General features: G+C 39.8%; 1 protein-coding gene across 8 annotated transcripts in view; it reads left to right on the forward strand.

Moving 5' to 3' along the window:
• foxp2 (forkhead box P2) overlaps window positions 1–17,032 on the forward strand; it is an 808,606-nt gene that overhangs the window by 112,371 nt on the left and 679,203 nt on the right. The gene's annotated exons all lie outside the window — the stretch shown is intronic.

The raw sequence follows: 17,032 nt of genomic DNA on the forward strand, positions 1-17,032 counted from the left end.
TTTAGAAATCTATGCTAACTCTTCCTAATCAACCCATCTTTTTCCATTCATAGTTCTATCACAATTAATTGTTTCTAAAAGTTTCCCAGCACTGAAATTAAGCTAACTTGTCTGCAATTGCTTGAACAAAGCTTTAATATTTTCAATCCTCCAGTCTTATGGCACTTATTCTGTGTGCAGGAAAGACCCACAATCTGTACCCTCACTTTCTTCAAAACCTTTTGATTGATTTCATCTGGTTCTGATGCCATTTCAACTTGAGTACCACAGTCTGTTCAAGACTACTTTATCCATCTTGAATCCTTTTAGTGAGAGAATTTCCTACTCTATTGTCATGCTGGAAAAGCACAGCAGGTCAGGCAGCATCTAAGGAGCAGGAGAATCGACGTTTTGGGCATTAGCCCTTCGTCAGAAATGAGCTCTTCATCAGAATAAATCTCATTCCTGATGAAGGGCTGTGCCTGAAACGTCGATTCTCCTGCTCCTTGGATGCTGCCTGACCTGCTGTGCTTTTCCAACATGACACTCTTGACTCTGATCTCCAGCATCTTCAGTCCTCATTTTCTCCTACTCCATTATCATGGCCTGGGATAGCATCCTCCTCTTTCGTAACGCTGCCAGTTTCAGAAAGAAAGGCTTTCTGCTGACCAACAACTATATGATTGGCTTCCAAGTAGCTGAGTAGCTTGGGGGTGTAAACATACAGCCAGAGGGTTTTGAACTTCTAGAAGTGAAGGTGGTATCCTTTTTGGATTTGATTTGATTTATTATTGTCACATGTACCTAGGTACAGTGAAAAGATTTGTTTTGCATACAGTACAGGCAGATAATACCACACAAAATGCATAAGGGTAATAGAACAGAGCGAGAAATGCAATGTTTCAGCTGCAGAGTAAGTGCACAAAGAGCGAGATCAACATTAAATTTAAAATTTGAGAGGTCCATTTGGAAGTCTAATAACAGTGGGGATGAAGCTGTTCTCAAACCTGTTGTTACGTTTGTTTAAACTTTGTATCTCCTGCCCGGTGGAAGAGGTTGGAAGAAACTATATTCAGGGTGGGAGGGGTATTTGATGCTGTTGGCTGTCTTTCTGAGACATGGCAAGTATAGATGGAGTTAATGGATGGAAGGTTGGCTTGCGTGATGGACTGTGCTTTTTCTCTGCAATAAAAAGAACCTCAAGCCTGAAGAAAGCCAATTTATTTCCCTTCACAGATGGTAAGCTATTGCTTTTAACCATTAAATCTGACTTTATCAGCTGTGATCAGTCACTGAGAGTTTCCTGCAAGCAAGTTCAAGTAGCTGGAGAAGAGAGTTTGAAGGCAGCATGTCCTGGCAAACCAAAGGGATCATCTTAGCCAATCCTGTAGGTAGGGATCATTGAGCTGCCTTCCCACTTTTTCCCTCCACCTGTAACATAACATCAGTTTTTTTTAATGTCTGTCTGTGAAGGTCTGCATGTATAGTGATTTGGAGATGCCGGTGTTGGACTGGGATGTACAAAGTTAAAAATCACACAACACCAGGTTATAGTCCAACAGGTTTAATTGGAAGTACACTAGCTTTCGGAGCAACACTCCTTCATCAGGTGGTAGTGGAGGGCTCAATCCTAACAAAGTTGCATTCCAAAAAAAAGTTGCATTCTTGGGTTAGCTGTTAACAATGGTGATAGCTAGACAATATGTTGAAGGTGGTGGCCCCCTGTGTTCTCTGTCTATGCCATAATATTTAGATCGATTCTAATCTAAAAAGTGAGATAACAGAGTTTTACATAAATTCATGCAGTTTTTGAGCTCAGAGTTCTACATGAATGCATGCAGTTTTTGAGCAAAGTACAATGTAACCCTGCAAGTACAAATTCACCCCACAAAATATATGAGTGCATGTGGGTCTTTGTCTGTCTGTGTGTGTGGGTGTCTGTCTGGGTTGGGGGTTGTGAGTGTGAGAAAGTGTATGTGTGTGTAGTGAGTGCAGAGTGTCTTAAGTCTGTGAGGGGGTGCATGTGAGAGTGTGGGAGTGTTTGTGTCTGTAAGGGTGTGTGTGAGTGTCTGTGTGTATATGTGTATAGGAGTGCCTGTGTGTGTGAGAGAGTGTGTGTGTGTGTGTAGGAGTATCCACGTGTGTGTAAAGTGCAATGGTGGTCACCTGTAGTGTGACACGAATCCAAGGTCCCGGATGAGGCCCTCCCTATGGGTACCGAACTTTGCTATCAGCCTCTGCTCTGCCACTTTTCTCTGCTGCCTGCCCCGAAGTCCACCTTGGAGGATGGTCACCCGAATGTCCTGGACCACTTCAGACAAAGACCCACATGCACACATATATTTTGTGGGATGAATTTGTATTTGCAGGGTTACATTGTACTTTGCTCAAAAACTGCATGCATTCATGTAGAACTCTGAGCTCAAAAACTGCATGAATTTATGTAAAGCTCTGTTATCTCACTTTTTAGATTAGAATCAATCTAAACATCATGGCATAGACAGAGAACATATTGTCTAGCTATCACCATTGTCAACAGCTAACCCAAGAATGCAACTTTTTTTAAAAAAAGGTTTTGTGATTTACACATGAAAGAAGTGAAACTATCATGTATTCTAACAGATGAAAGGCTTAACAGACAATCAATTTTCAATGTATAATTTCAGTTACATCACACTGTAAATCTTTGCTATAAATTCTGTGTGTTAGGATTGAGCCCTCCACTACCACCTGATGAAGGAGCGTTGCTCCAAAAGCTAGTGTGCTTCCAATTAAACCTGTTGGACTATAACCTGGTGTTGTGTGATTTTTAACTTTGCATGTATAGTGGAAGAGATTTTATAAGCGGCTTAGAATTTTAATTAGTTGAGCTATATGTCAACTGTTCATAATTGTCTAAATTCTATTTGTTTGCAATAAATAGCAATTTTTGATGAGTACAGAAATCCTCTTCATGGTTTTCTTTCTAGATGAGCCTAGAAAGACAGATAATTTGAGGAATTTGTATACATTTATAAAATCTTTAGTGATGACTAGGTATAGCAGGGCTTGATTCCCAGCATGCCACTCCAACGAGGTGTGACAGAAGGCTTAATGGAAACTTACCTTAGGTGGATTGCCTGACACAGTACACGAAGTGCCAGACACACTCAGATGATTTTGGCCAGACAGAGATGAACTTAGTACCTTTTAAGATGCATAATTAAATTTTAAAGGGAACAAGTGCTTGTCCCTGAAGCTTTTCACCAGGACTTATTATCACAGCTATGTCAAGGACTAATGGACATCAAGCAAACAAGACATCTGGCACAAGAAACTCTGTGGACCAGCGGGTCAAAAAATATATTGCAATCATAATAAGGATGTGTGAGGCTTGCAAAGAGTCACTAATAGCAGCAATACAAAGAACAGCTACACTGTCAAATTTCTGTCAATTCCTGGATCCAAAATCACAACAGATTTATTTGCCATACATGATAGCAATTTTCTCTGAGTCACCAACTCTTTTCCAAATTGCCAATTATCAGTTAGCTATAGGGAGCTTCAAGAGTTGCTATAGCAAACATATTGAGTGCAATATTCAGTCTATTCAGAATACCTGAAGAGATACTATCTGATAAGGGGCTACAATATATAGAGAGATCTTTTAATGACATGAGCCAAATATAAGTAAACAATGTAACAGCCTCACCACGTTATCCCAGATTCAATTCTGCTGCTGAGCAAATAGTTTGTACTATTAAAGCACTTATCGTGAAGTCTAGGGTGACAAAACAGGGTTTTCATATTGCTATGCTACACCCAACAGCTTCACCTTTAGATATGGGCTTATCATCAGCAGCAGAGACCATATTTGAAAGAGAAGTTTGGACAACACTGCCAAGCCATCACCTGTCTAAGTTCTCAGAAATCCAGAACAAACTTCTTGAAAACAAGGGAGAATGAAGATTGTACATGACTATTCTGCAGGTGTGTGACTGCTTAACCTACATGTAGAACAGAAAGTTAAGAGTCACATGTCCTATCCAAGAGCTGGATTACCTGCAAAGGTATCCAAAGTGCGCAGTGAACCTAGATTCTGTGAAACCACATCATATAATGGCCAACATTGTGGAGGAACAAAATCCCATTTTGGGAACTACAACTATGTATAGAACACACACAAAGATATGCTTGGATAATGAAGATGTGGAAGGCCATCATGACAACAACTAATCGTCTTGAAAACACACAAGAGACCAACACACATGCAAGTCTCAAACAGCTAAGTGTGAAGATCACATCTGGAGAAGATTATCCCTTCATATGATCCAAATGATTGCAATTTTCTAGAAGATGTGTAGCTTAGGTTGAATTTCAGGTTGTAAGTTAGCTCACTGAGCTGGAAGGTTTGTTTTCAGACGTTTCATCACCATACTATGTAACATTATCAGTGAGTCTTTGGATGAAGTGCTGGCGTTAAGAGCTGCATTCTAATTATGTTTATGTCTTGGTCTCTTAAGGTGGATGATATCATTTCCGGTTCATTTTCTCAAGATAGTAGATGGGGTCCAAATCGATATGTTTCTTGATGGAGTTCTGGTTTGAATGCCAGGCGTCAAGGAATTGCTGTGTGTGTCTCTGTTTAGCTTGTCCGAGGATCAACTGGGACAACACATCCATCCAAGGACAGGCTAAACAGACATATGCATGGGAATTCCTAGAGGCCTGGCATTTAAACCGGAACTCCATCAATAAACACATCGATTTGGCCCCCATCTACCATCCTGAGAAAAAAAACTGGAAAAGATATCACCCGCCTTAAGAGACCAAGACACATAAATAGGAAATGGATATAACACCAGCACTTCACTGGAAGCTCACTGATGATGTTACCTAGTATGGTGACGAAACATCTGAAAACAATCCTTCCAGCTCAGCGAGCTAATTTACAATCTGATCCAAATTATTCTCAATCTACCTAAATATCAAATTCTGAGACTTTCCACTACTTTTAGTCATTTATATAAATGATTTGGATGTGAGCATAAGAGATACAGTTAGTAAGTTTGCAGATGACACCAAAATTAGAGGTGTAGTGGTCAGCGAAGAAGGTTACCTCAGATTACAACGAGGTCTTGATCAGAAGGGCCAATGGGCTGAGAAGTGGCAGATGGAATTTAATTCAGATAAATGCAAGGTGCTGCATTTTGGGAAAGAAAATCTTAACAGGACTTGTACACTTAATGGTAAGGTCCTAGGGAGTGTTGCTGAACAAAGACACCTCAGAGTGCAAGAAAGATGTGAAATTTGAAAGGGTTCAGAAAAGATTTACAAAGATGTTGCCAGGGTTGGAGGGTTTGGGCTATAGGGAGAGAGCTATAGGCTGGGGCTGTTTTCCCTGGAACGTTGGAGGCTAAGGGGTGACCTTATAGAGGTTTACAAAATTATGAGGGGCATGGATAAGATAAATAGACAAAGTCTTTTCTCTGGGGTGAGGGAGTCCATAACTAGAGGGCATAGGTTTAGGGTGAGAGGGGAAAAATATGAAAGAGATCTAAGGGCAACTTTTTCACGCAGAGGGTGGTACGTGTATGGAATGAGCTGCCAGAGAAAGTGGTGGAGTCTAGTACAATTGCACCAAGGGTTTGGAGGGATATGGGCCGGGTGCTGGCAGGTGGGAGTAGATTGGGTTGGGATATCTGGTCAGCACAGACAGGTTGGAACCCGGTCTGTTTCCATGCTGTACATCTCTATGGCTCTTATGACTCTATTTTTCAATTCTTGTCCAGTTTTAACAGCTTTGCAGCAACCTAATGCTTGAGTGTTTTCGCCCTTAGTGCATGTAACTTTTACTTGAGTGGTAGGGCAAATGACTGATAATAAAGGTGATATTTTGTCACTGCTTTAAGAGCTGAATATGCTAATAATCCAAGCATTGGGATGACATCACATGACCAGCAGTCATGAGGACTCTAACCAGTAGCTTGATAGAGGAAGGATGTGTTTCTAACGTGCTGTATAACTGCAAGTAGATAGTTTGTCTCTTCCATAAACTTGTTGGAGGTTTTCAAATAAATTGAACCTATGCAGTTCCTCAGTCCAGTATGAAAGTAATGTGGACATGAAAGTGTCAGATCAGCCAGGATCCTGTTGAATGGTGGAGCAGGCTTGAGAGGCTGAATGACATATTCCTTATGGTAATTAAGGTTATAAAAATAACACCATGATGTATTAACTCCAAAATATTTCAGTCAGAAAAAGGAATGATTCCATCATTTATGTCTTTCTACCATTTGCAAAAATCCAAGTAATGATTGAAATGAACAAAGTTACTGATACATTTTTAATATAATCCTGCACATTATCAGAGACCACTATTTTATCTATGCATCAATACACATGATCAAGAGTGAGTTCATTGTGCTCTGCATGTGCAATATTATTGTTTGTTAATCATCAAAGAATCATTATACAATACCCCCTTAGTTTGTGATTATTACTGATTGATTTGGTAGGTGTAGCACTCTGGTAGAGTGAATTCTGTATTTCACTAATGCTCATTCGAAAGGCTCAATTCTGTTCTCTAAACGATACCTCAGTGTGGGCACTGATATATTGTTATCCGAGTGCATCCAGGCATTTTTACTTATTTGCCTACTGAATGCATATTTATAAGCTAATTTCAGGGACTTTGTGGAACTGTAAAATTCCAAAGAGGCTGTAGAAAAGTTTCATCCCTTCCATATGAGAAAGAGGGAAGAAAGTGAAGGGAAGAGAGATGAAAACATGAGAGAAAGGGGAGAGAGGAGTGGTAATGGGAAACAGGTTATGCCACTCTTGAATACAAGAAAAAGGAAATAAAAAATATAGGTTATGGTTGGATGAAACAGAGCAAAGGAAAGGTGAAATAGAAGAGGAGGGGTGTGAGTGGCTGGTAAAATGAGAAAAGGGAGAGGTGGGTGGAATGCAGGGAGGAGGACTGAGTGGGAGTGAGGATGTATTTGAAAGGATGAGGAAGGGAATATAGGGCAAAAGAATGAAAAGAGAACTGTGAAGCAAAAGGCAAGAGGACAGGTAAAGGGGGATTTAGAGGGCAGTGGAGTGGTATCAAAGCAAGAAAAGGGAAAACAGGCAGGGGGCTCAGAACAGTAATATGTCATTTGGCTTTTTGCGTGTGCTACCATTCAAGAAAATCATTGCTGATCTCCATCAAGTAACCTTTATTGTTGATTCCTACTAACCTAAGCTGACAAATATCTTATCAATGTTTGATTTAATTAAACCAGTAACTCATTTCATTGTGGGAGAAATTTTACTTTTTCACAACTCTTTACGTAGCAAAGTATTTCTTAACTTCACTCCTGAATGGCCAGACTCTGATTTTAAGGTTAAGTCTCTGTGTCTTAGACAGTCCCATCAGGGTAGACAGATATAAACATTTTCCATGATCACTTCCTTTCAGAATTCTTAAAAATGCCATCCAATTACCTCTTCACATTCTGTGTTCCAAGAAAGTGAGCCTCGCTTTTGTAATCTCTGCCCAATTTAAAACTCTGCAGTCTGGGAGCATTTTGTTGAGTCTGCATTGCATGTCTTTGGAAACCAATATTTCCTTTTGAAGGTTTGGCATCCAAAAGTATACACAATGTTCTAGATGTGGTCTAACCAGGTTTTATATAGCTGGAAAAAAAACTTCCTCCCCCTTATATTCCAGCCTGCTACGGCTATAAAGACTGTCATTCTGTTTGTCTTTGTGATCAGCTTTTGTACATGACTCCTATATTTTAGTAGGAGAAAGTGAGGACTGTAGATGCTGGAGATCAGAGTTGAGAGTGTGGTGCTGGAAAAGTACTTCAGGTTAGGCAGCATCCAAGGAGCAGGAAAATCGACATTTCGGGCATAAGCCCTTCATTAGGAATGAAGCTTGTGGGTCGGGGCTGCCATATTTTAGTTACCTGCTTTCTTGGACCCTAAAACCCTTTAAATTTCCACTGTTCGTAGCATTTCAGCATTTATTTAAAACATTATCTTTATTTTAGACCAAAAAGGAAGGCCTCATGCATCAACTACGTTAGAATTCATCTGATGATTTTAGCTACTCATTTTATCTATCAGTTTCTCAGTAATTTTATGCTCCTCTATGTACCGATTGCTATATGTACCTTTTTTGAGACCAGCAAACTTGGATAAGTGGCTTGTTGTGTTATTTAAGTCATGAAATTTTAAAAAATGTGCAACATTTGCATGTTAGGCTTAACCACCTTCAGCTGTTTTATGAATGAGCATCCTTCTATTACAGGGTCAGATGCTTGGGCTCTTGTGGTGCAGTGGTAATGTCCATACCTTTGGCCTGCATTCAAGTCCCGCCTGCTCCAGAGGTGTGTCATAACGTTCCTGAACAGATTGTTGAAAAATATCTAAAAGATCAGCTGTGAGGATATTCACTGATGATGCATTATGTTCAGCGCCATTCATGACCCCATATAGACTGAGGCAATCCAAATCCATATGTAGCAACAGTAGGGTAACACACCATGCTAGGCAAATAACATTCAGGCTTCAAGTGACAGGCAATGAGTATCTCCAGCAAAAGAGAATATTCCTTACTGTCACTGAATTCACCGCGATTAATTTGTTGGGGGCTACCATTGAACAGAAACAGAACTGGACCAGCCATATAAATACTGTAGCTACAACAACAGGTCTGATGTTCCGAATTCCGGAATGAGAGCATCACCTCCTGATTTTCCCCCTCAAACCCTGTCCACTATCTACAAGACAAAAGTCAGGAATCAGATGGAATATTCTCCACATGCCTGGGTAAGCACAGCTGCAACAGTATCAGGAAGCTTTCCACAATCCAGAACAATCCACTTAATATGCGGCCCAATTACCATCACCTTTGATGCACAGTGGCAGCAGTATGTACTATTTACAATATACATTACAGAAATCCATCAAGGCTCCTTCAGCACCACCTTCCAAACCTATTACCTCAATCACCTCGCAAGTTAAATGCATCAACTGCGTGGTAAGGCCACCACATACAGATTCTCCTTTGAGTTAAACTCCATCCTGGCTTTGAACTATATTCTGTTACTTCACTCCCACTGACTCAAAATCCTGAACTCAGTTCCTAATGGCATTGTTGTTGTCCCTATACATTTAGGATTGCAACACTTCAAGAAAACGGTTTAGCTCTGCCTTCATTGAGGCAGTTAGGGAATGGCAATAAGTGCTGGCTTTGCTGACGATTCCAAACTCCTGTGAAAGAATTTAAAAATAAAGAGGTACCAGAGAGGCAATCAGTGATCAATGTTATAGTGGAAGAAATCTGGAAGGAAGTTTCTGAAATGCAAACATAAGGAGTTAAATAGGAAAACACAGAAGTTGCTATCAGAAAGGTTCTACTGCTTCATAAGATTTATTTTTTTGAACAGATTTGCATTGAAATGATATCAACAACTTGAATTTGCTCTATGTGCTTCCTGGTTCCATACAGCTGAAAAAAGTGGTACTGTTGCTCTTGTAATTAGTGAGTTTTTTTCAACAATCCTGAAAAGTTAATTTAGCAGTGTGGATTTATTTCCTGCTGAAGAAAATTAGTGCTGGGTTTCTAATTTTTAAACTTCTTTGTTTCTGCCCATTAATCCCATTGGTATTACCTAATCTTTATTTCACTTTCCGTACATCATTTAAAGCTACTTCTCAGTTTGAATTCTGCATGTCTTTGTGCTGATTCTACACTCTGGTTGAAGAAACCTTACAGCTTCCTGCTCATGAGTGCCACAACCTATCAATCTTGTGGAGCTCCCAGACAAACATTTTGGCTTTTGTGCAAAATTGGGAGATCTGTTGCTCAAGGAATTAGTGCTGTAGTCATACTCACAATGCTGCCCCAGATGCCATCATCACCATTCCTATGTATGATTAGTCTCACTGGCAGGATAAACCTAACAGATGCAGTAGCACAGGGTATACAGTCAGGAAGGAGTTGTCCTGGCAGTACTCAACTTTGACTGCAGATCGCATGAAATCTCATGGTATCAGGTTTCACATGGGCAAGGAAATCACTGCTGATAATTGCCTACTGCTCCATCTCAGTAAATGAATCAATAGTCCTTCATGTTTAACACCACTTGGAAGAAACACGAATCTTGACAAGCCGCGTATACTTTGGGTAAAGGACTTCAGTGTTCATTAACAGCAGTGAGTCTGTAGCACCACTACTAAGCCGAGTCCTAAATGACATAGCTGCAAAACATGACCTGTGAGAGGTGAAGAAGGAATCAATAGTAGGAAAAACTTACTTTTGTTTTACTCACTAATGGAATGTAATTTCTCAGAGGGTAGTTACTTTTGATCTGGCATCATATGTAGGCCACATGAGGTTCATATGGCAGATTTCCTACCCTGAAGGACTGTAGTAAACATGGCCTTGTGACCACTTCCCTCAACATCGTTGTCTTTGGATCGATGAAAAGAGGACATGTCAGGAGCAGCCCAGGCATAGCTAAGAGGTTTCAAACTGGTTGAACTACAGCATGCTAAGTCAGCTGGAGCAGAATGTGATAGATTGATACAAGTGATCCCACTATGAATGGATTAAATCTAAGCTCTGCTAGGTTGTCAGATCCAGTTGAAAATAATGGAGGACAATTGAACAACAAAGTGGAGGAGGAGCAGCTCCATAAATATCCCCAATCTCAATAAACTGGCATTTCAGCACATCAGTGCAAATGATAAGGCTGAAGCATTTACAACCATCTTGAGCCAGAAATGCTCAGTGAGTAATCCATATCAGTTTCCTCCCAAGGTCCCCAGTATTACAGACTGAGTCCAAACATGGACGAAAGAGCTCAGGTCCTGAGATGAGGTCAGAGTGACTGCCCTGATTTCAAGGTTCCATTTAGATATGCAGCAAATGTCACCTAACCAGCCAGTGAAAGAACAATAAGAAGCCAGTGATGATGAAGACACATTGTCATTCAGCTTCACATTTAGTCACCATCTCAGATGCACAGTGTAAGAATATTATAATGGCAGGATCTGCACATCATGAAATAATGAGCACAAGTGGACTACAACCAGGGCAGGTACATGGATAACACAGATAAGAGTTTACTGGATATCACAGTCACTCATAAGTATGAGTGAATTCAGGTTGGGACTTAAACAGATTGGAATGTTGTTGAATTTGGCAGCCAACCAGAAAGCCTCTGGTCATTGTTCAAGAGAATGGGGCATCGCAGCACCAACTCATCATGGAGCTTTCGTAGAGCTCACAGCCCTTCCTTTCCTGTATGGAAGAGGCAATCCGTTTCATTTGCACATTTAAAGTAACCATGTTGTATGACGTTACCTTCCTTGTTATTAATTTCACACATTCATTTGACCACAATACAAATATAAAAGCCACACTAAAATAAATATTTCCACCTAGTTTTAGGAACACAATCATGTCATATTGCATACGAAAGTCAACAAATCAGCCTTGTGCATTAATTTAATGCTTCATTTCCCTGCCCCATGGTTGTCCTAGCACTCTGATACTGTACTCAGCCTGTAGTTGCAACATGGTGGTGGAGGACAAATGCAGTCATTCAAGAGGTGACAGCAGGTTTGTACTGAATACAGCCTTTACACGCTACTTGAGGAGCGTATATTGGAGAACCAACACTACAGCTTCCATTGCAACAGAAGTCACATTCTTGCGCTATATTAGTGAAGATCACGAAGCTAATATTCCAGCACAGATATTTTGGCTGTGGATAATAATGTGCAAAGGGACTTGCAGGGTGTCACAGTACAATATCACAATTTGCCCTCCAACAGGATGTATGTGGATACGATTTTAGCTCTAAGTGCGCATAGAATGGGCACAAATGAGCCCTGTTCCTTATTCAGTATGTATTGTATTGCTTTCTCACTACTGTAACTTGGTTCTTTTCTTTTCACTCCCTGGATGATTCAAACATGAACACCTCCAGGGATACAATCATTTCTGGTCACTACAGTAGGGAATAAACTTATTGAAAGTCAGGCATCCCTAGTTAAACAGTTCAATCTTTATTTTTCACACACCCAATGGCAGTGAGCAGATTTGGCGCTCTGAAGACGTGAAGTTGTTAATTGTCAGTCAGTAGTGTGATTCAAAATTAGATATGTTTAACAATCAGCATGGTAATAATTTTCTTCCTTTTTAATAGCTTTAATTCAATTTTGTTTTACAACTGCTGAAGTAATGTCAATACATAAACCACAGTGCTACAGTGCCGACATGCTGAAGACGTTTTGTTTTAAGAATGCAGTTAAAAGCAGTTTATTTGAAAATCAATATTCGGTCAATATTGGCTGTTCCCACATAATACAAAAGCACGCAGAGGGGCAAACAAAGATGACATATAGTGGTTGTATTCTAAGTAATGAATTTCTTTTACAGACTTTTACAAACTTTCATTTTTTCAATCTAAAGTCTTTGGGTTCTGATTCCCATGTTGACCAACTTCTGATGGTTGTGAAATAAAAGCTGAACTTGTATGACACTTTGAGAGCAGTATCACTTATCCTCTACAAATACAACACATATGTTCTATTCCGATCCTGTCGTTTCAACAAGGTTTGAAGTGGAAGGGTCATTTGAGGACTGGTGTTCTTTTTGAACATTTTACTCTCTCTTTTGATTTTATTTAGTTTATTCAATGCCTGCCTTTGTGATATGTAGACTTAAAGAGTTATAATTTCTTTTAAAAAGTCTGAGATTGTAACATATACCAGGCGATCTTTCATGATTCCAGTTAGTTTACAGATAAGCGTAGAAATAAAGCTGTGTGTGAAAACCCTGCTTCAGTTTATATTCAGTTTATCTTGTCTACAGCAAGAATCTTTACCACATGATTATGAATAACTCTTATTAATGTTTCCCTGATTGAAAACAGCTTTGCTCTGATGACACTGCAGAAGTACACCTTTCCTTAGGGTACAGTTTATAAGTCATGGTGAAACTGTGCAGATTAAATGGATGATGTCAAGTGTTAATATATTTCATTAAATGCTTCTCCATTTTTATTTTGGGTGACATGTCGATTTGGATCACCGGGTATAGTCCGATTTTGGAAGCTGCACGATTATGTAACTTATTTCTATGCATTGAATGTCAAAATGTTGGTCATGAATTCACAGAAAAGCTTTCCATTTGAAAATGAAAATACTCAAGAAATAGCACAGTTTTAGGTTGGATATTCTGTGGATCTATCTGACATTTCTAACCTTGAATAAAGTTGCAATAATCCCAGTGAACTATAGGGCTATTGCTCTTTCATTGGGGAGTGAAGAATGGTAGTGAGTTTAACCTGAGGGTCACTATGCCTCAGGTGAGGAATTGGGTTGAGAAGGCAGCGCTTTCATGGACAGCCTCAGCCAGTGCGGGAATTGAATCCACATTGTTGGTGTCACACTGACCAGCCATCCAACCAAGTGAGCTAGCCAACCCCTTTAACCTTGAATAGAAGTTGAAAGAAACAAGAACAAATTTCATGAAATTTTACAGACTTTCCAAGATGTCCGTGCTCTTCTATTTCTGGCATCTTCGGCATTGGTGGTTTTGCCTTTAGTTGCCTGGCTTCGAGCTCTGCAATGCTATCCCTAAACCTGTCCACTGTTTCGTTTTCTCCACAGTGATTAAAATCTTATCTCTTTGACATTCTTCTGTTATATCTTGTTGGATGATTTGCTGTCACAGCTAGTTAGTAATGCACTGGAAAGCAATCTGGAGTTTTTGTCGCATTAAAGCCAATATAAATAGTAATTTGTCCATGAATCTTTTTTTTTGATCTTTTGAAATTGGGAGAGTAATGAAGTAAAATATCAGTCCATTAAATTTAATGAAAATATAAACATACCTATCAGTATTGAAGTACCATATTTTCTAATGTCCCATTTTCTTTCTCTGATAATATAAAGATTGAAATTTCACCTATTTCCTCAATTGATCCTGTGATCCATTGGTGAACACTGAAAGACTCCTTGTTGTGATTGTATTGATCAGAAATAGATATCTAACATTCCAAACAGCACTTCAGCTACAGCTACATGGCTGACTCTAGTCTCCTCAATGATAGTTAGGAATGAGTTTAAATCTGGCTGCTCCCACAATGTTCACATCCGTGTGAAAGAGTAAAACAAGCAAAGTTGACATTAAGCAAGTGGGGAGAAAGATTGAGGAAAATACCATTGCATCTTAAAGGGAAAAGCAGAAAAATATATATAATAGAGAAATATATTGAACTATGAGGAGAGAGTTTGGTTATGGATTTTGATTTACTTTTTTTCCAACAAAAAGAAGGCACACAGATTGAATGTATTTGATCTGTGTACTGTCAATCTATGTGGTGTTTTTAAAGCTTGTAGTTGTTTTGAACATTGCAGTTGACCTGGCTTTCGATTATTGTACTGCTGCTGTGATATTTATCTGTATGTCGAAAAAAAAATGAATTTGGAAGAAATTCTTTTCTGTGCCAGCATTATATGAATCAATTAAAAGTTTGTTGTTTTCTTCTGTATATTTTATGTTTTTTGTTATTTTCTTCATCAAAGTACTAAAACTGAAATCTAAAATGAGTCCTTCAGTATGCGTTTATGCAGTCCAGGTTGGGAGAGATAATGACTAATGTCTGCTCGAGGAGTGAAATGCTGTTCATCTATTTTCCCTATTGCAGGTAGAGAAAAGACTATTTCCAAAGTGATAGGCTGCTGTATTCAGGATGTTTTCTATGTTTTGATTGTTTACTATTTCTGAAATACATCCGAAAATTCAGCCTTTATCTATTACTTTATAAGTTTCCAAAGTAACCATTGGATTTTTAAAAACAAAACAGTGGGTTTTTGGTTTGATTTCAAAAATATTTGAGCGTTTTCATGCATGTCAAGGTTTGTACTTCACCAAATTTGTACAAAACTTGATATAATTTTCCTAATAATGTTTTAATAAATTATTTTTGTAGTCATGGAGTATTGGGGATTGCAACTACTCATGTTTTTTAACACTTGAGCTCACTTGGCACAGTTTGTCTGACTCGAAGAGGTACCTTAGGCACTTGAGAGACACTAGTACTTGTTGGGAAATGAGAGCTTGCTTACAACCAATGCTGTTAAAACTACAAGGCCATTGGAGATATTCCTGAAGACCTGTAAAGGACTACTTTACCATTTGAAACCACTATTATTAATCTATGATACCAACAGATTAATTGGGTGGATTTTTTCTAACCCCTGCATGAAGTGGGCAACAGTCAGTCATTTGGAAAAAAATGGGGAGATCAGAAGAATGAGGTTCTTGATGTTGAGAGCAAAATGTCTGATTTTCTACCCAAGGTTTTATTAAACCAGAATCTTACTAGTCAGTTGTGGGAGATGTATATGTATTTATACCCCATGATTTCCTATTCTTGCCTCATAAATCTACAGTTTGTTGTTTTCACATATGACACAGAGAAACAAAAGTGATAATTCCTGAGCAGGTACCTCCAACTTGTAGCTTGCTCTCCAGGCCTCCATCTTGGCCAGCTGCATGGGCATTGATTGCCTGTCTTCTCGATGCATGGAGTTTGGCATTGGAAAAACACCAGTGCCACCACATAATTGCAGTATGTCTCCATCTTAGAGTACAGGCAATCACTTGAGCACTGTATTTTGGTGTATATTGACACTTCGCTGCCTCCAGACCACTCTGTGTGCAGAAACAGCATCTATCTAATGGATTGGAGCAAAGCACACCTCAGTGCTCTTCGCTTTGTACCTTTAGTGCTTATTCATTGTATGCCTGCATGGATTCTTACTGCATTTCTGCCTTACCATGTATTTCTTTACACATTGCTATCTCAATCACAACTTGCACCTTCACAGATATGAAGCCTGGCAGCTGATTAGCAGCAGTGATCAGTCAAGGGCTCAACATGCTGCTAATGACACCGTGCTACATCAATATCACACCTACAGCATGTGCCAACTCTTACATGGTGTATTTGACTATATGGCTATGACTCAAAAACTAAAAAGAATAGTGCTCAGAGCAGCCAAGAGGGACAGTTGCAGGTCAGGGGATTTCCCCTCCCCCCCCCCCCCCCCCCCCCCCCAACTCCTACCAGTTTATCAAAGACAGCTTCTGATATCATTTGAGTGCTTGTGGCGATGAGTGTCAGGGATTTCATGTCATTATAGTCTGGGAAGTGTGCTACAATCAGTTCTGCAGGTGCAGTGCGACCAGTTTGGGAATGGGGGCTCAGTCAGTCAAGCAGCTGCATCGAGATTAGTGAAGGGTCTAGTCACTCTTTTGGTTGGGGTTGTTTTTCCAACCAGCCCTGAGGGTGGATCATGGTCAGTCCTTGGTGGGGGGGGAGGGAAATCCAGGTGGTTTCTAGGGCTACTGATGTGGCAGGAAAGGTGAGGATTCCAATTGTGGAGATCCCTCTGGGATGCAGAGGGGCCAATACTTGTGAAAGAAAGCAACACAATATATAAGGGTAGGGAATGATAGTGTATTTGAGGGCGTAGATTACTAGGGTTGTTGGAGACAAGGCTTGTCAATTAATGGTCACTACCACACTGATTTTGGGGGGAGGCAGGTCGGAGAAAAGTGCATCATGATGATTGGCTTTGGGCTCAGGAGGACATATTGGGAGGTGAAGATTTAAAAAGTTTTTGGATGGGAACATGAGGATGGGGGATGGACTTGACAGGGAGTGCAAAGCAAAAAGGAACATGGAAGTTTGATGAAGGGCTCCTCTAGATTAGCAAGTTCAACCTGTAAAATGCATCCTCATCCAAAATTCAACTGAAAGCTGGCAGTCACCACGCCAGGTTGGGAGGTTCAGTGATTATTTTTCTGTCTGAGAATGCAGGCTGGATTTGTAAGTGATATGAGGGCCTTCAAGGTACAATTGCATTAATTAGGCACTTCCACAGTACAGATTTAAGATATCTGTAATCGTAGAATTCTACGCACTGCAAAACACGCAATGACTAACAATGTCAAATACAAATCTTGGTCACAAGCAACCTTGACCAGGTCATT

This window comes from Chiloscyllium punctatum, chromosome 32, assembly GCF_047496795.1.
Source record: "Chiloscyllium punctatum isolate Juve2018m chromosome 32, sChiPun1.3, whole genome shotgun sequence".
Lineage (NCBI taxonomy): Eukaryota > Metazoa > Chordata > Chondrichthyes > Orectolobiformes > Hemiscylliidae > Chiloscyllium > Chiloscyllium punctatum.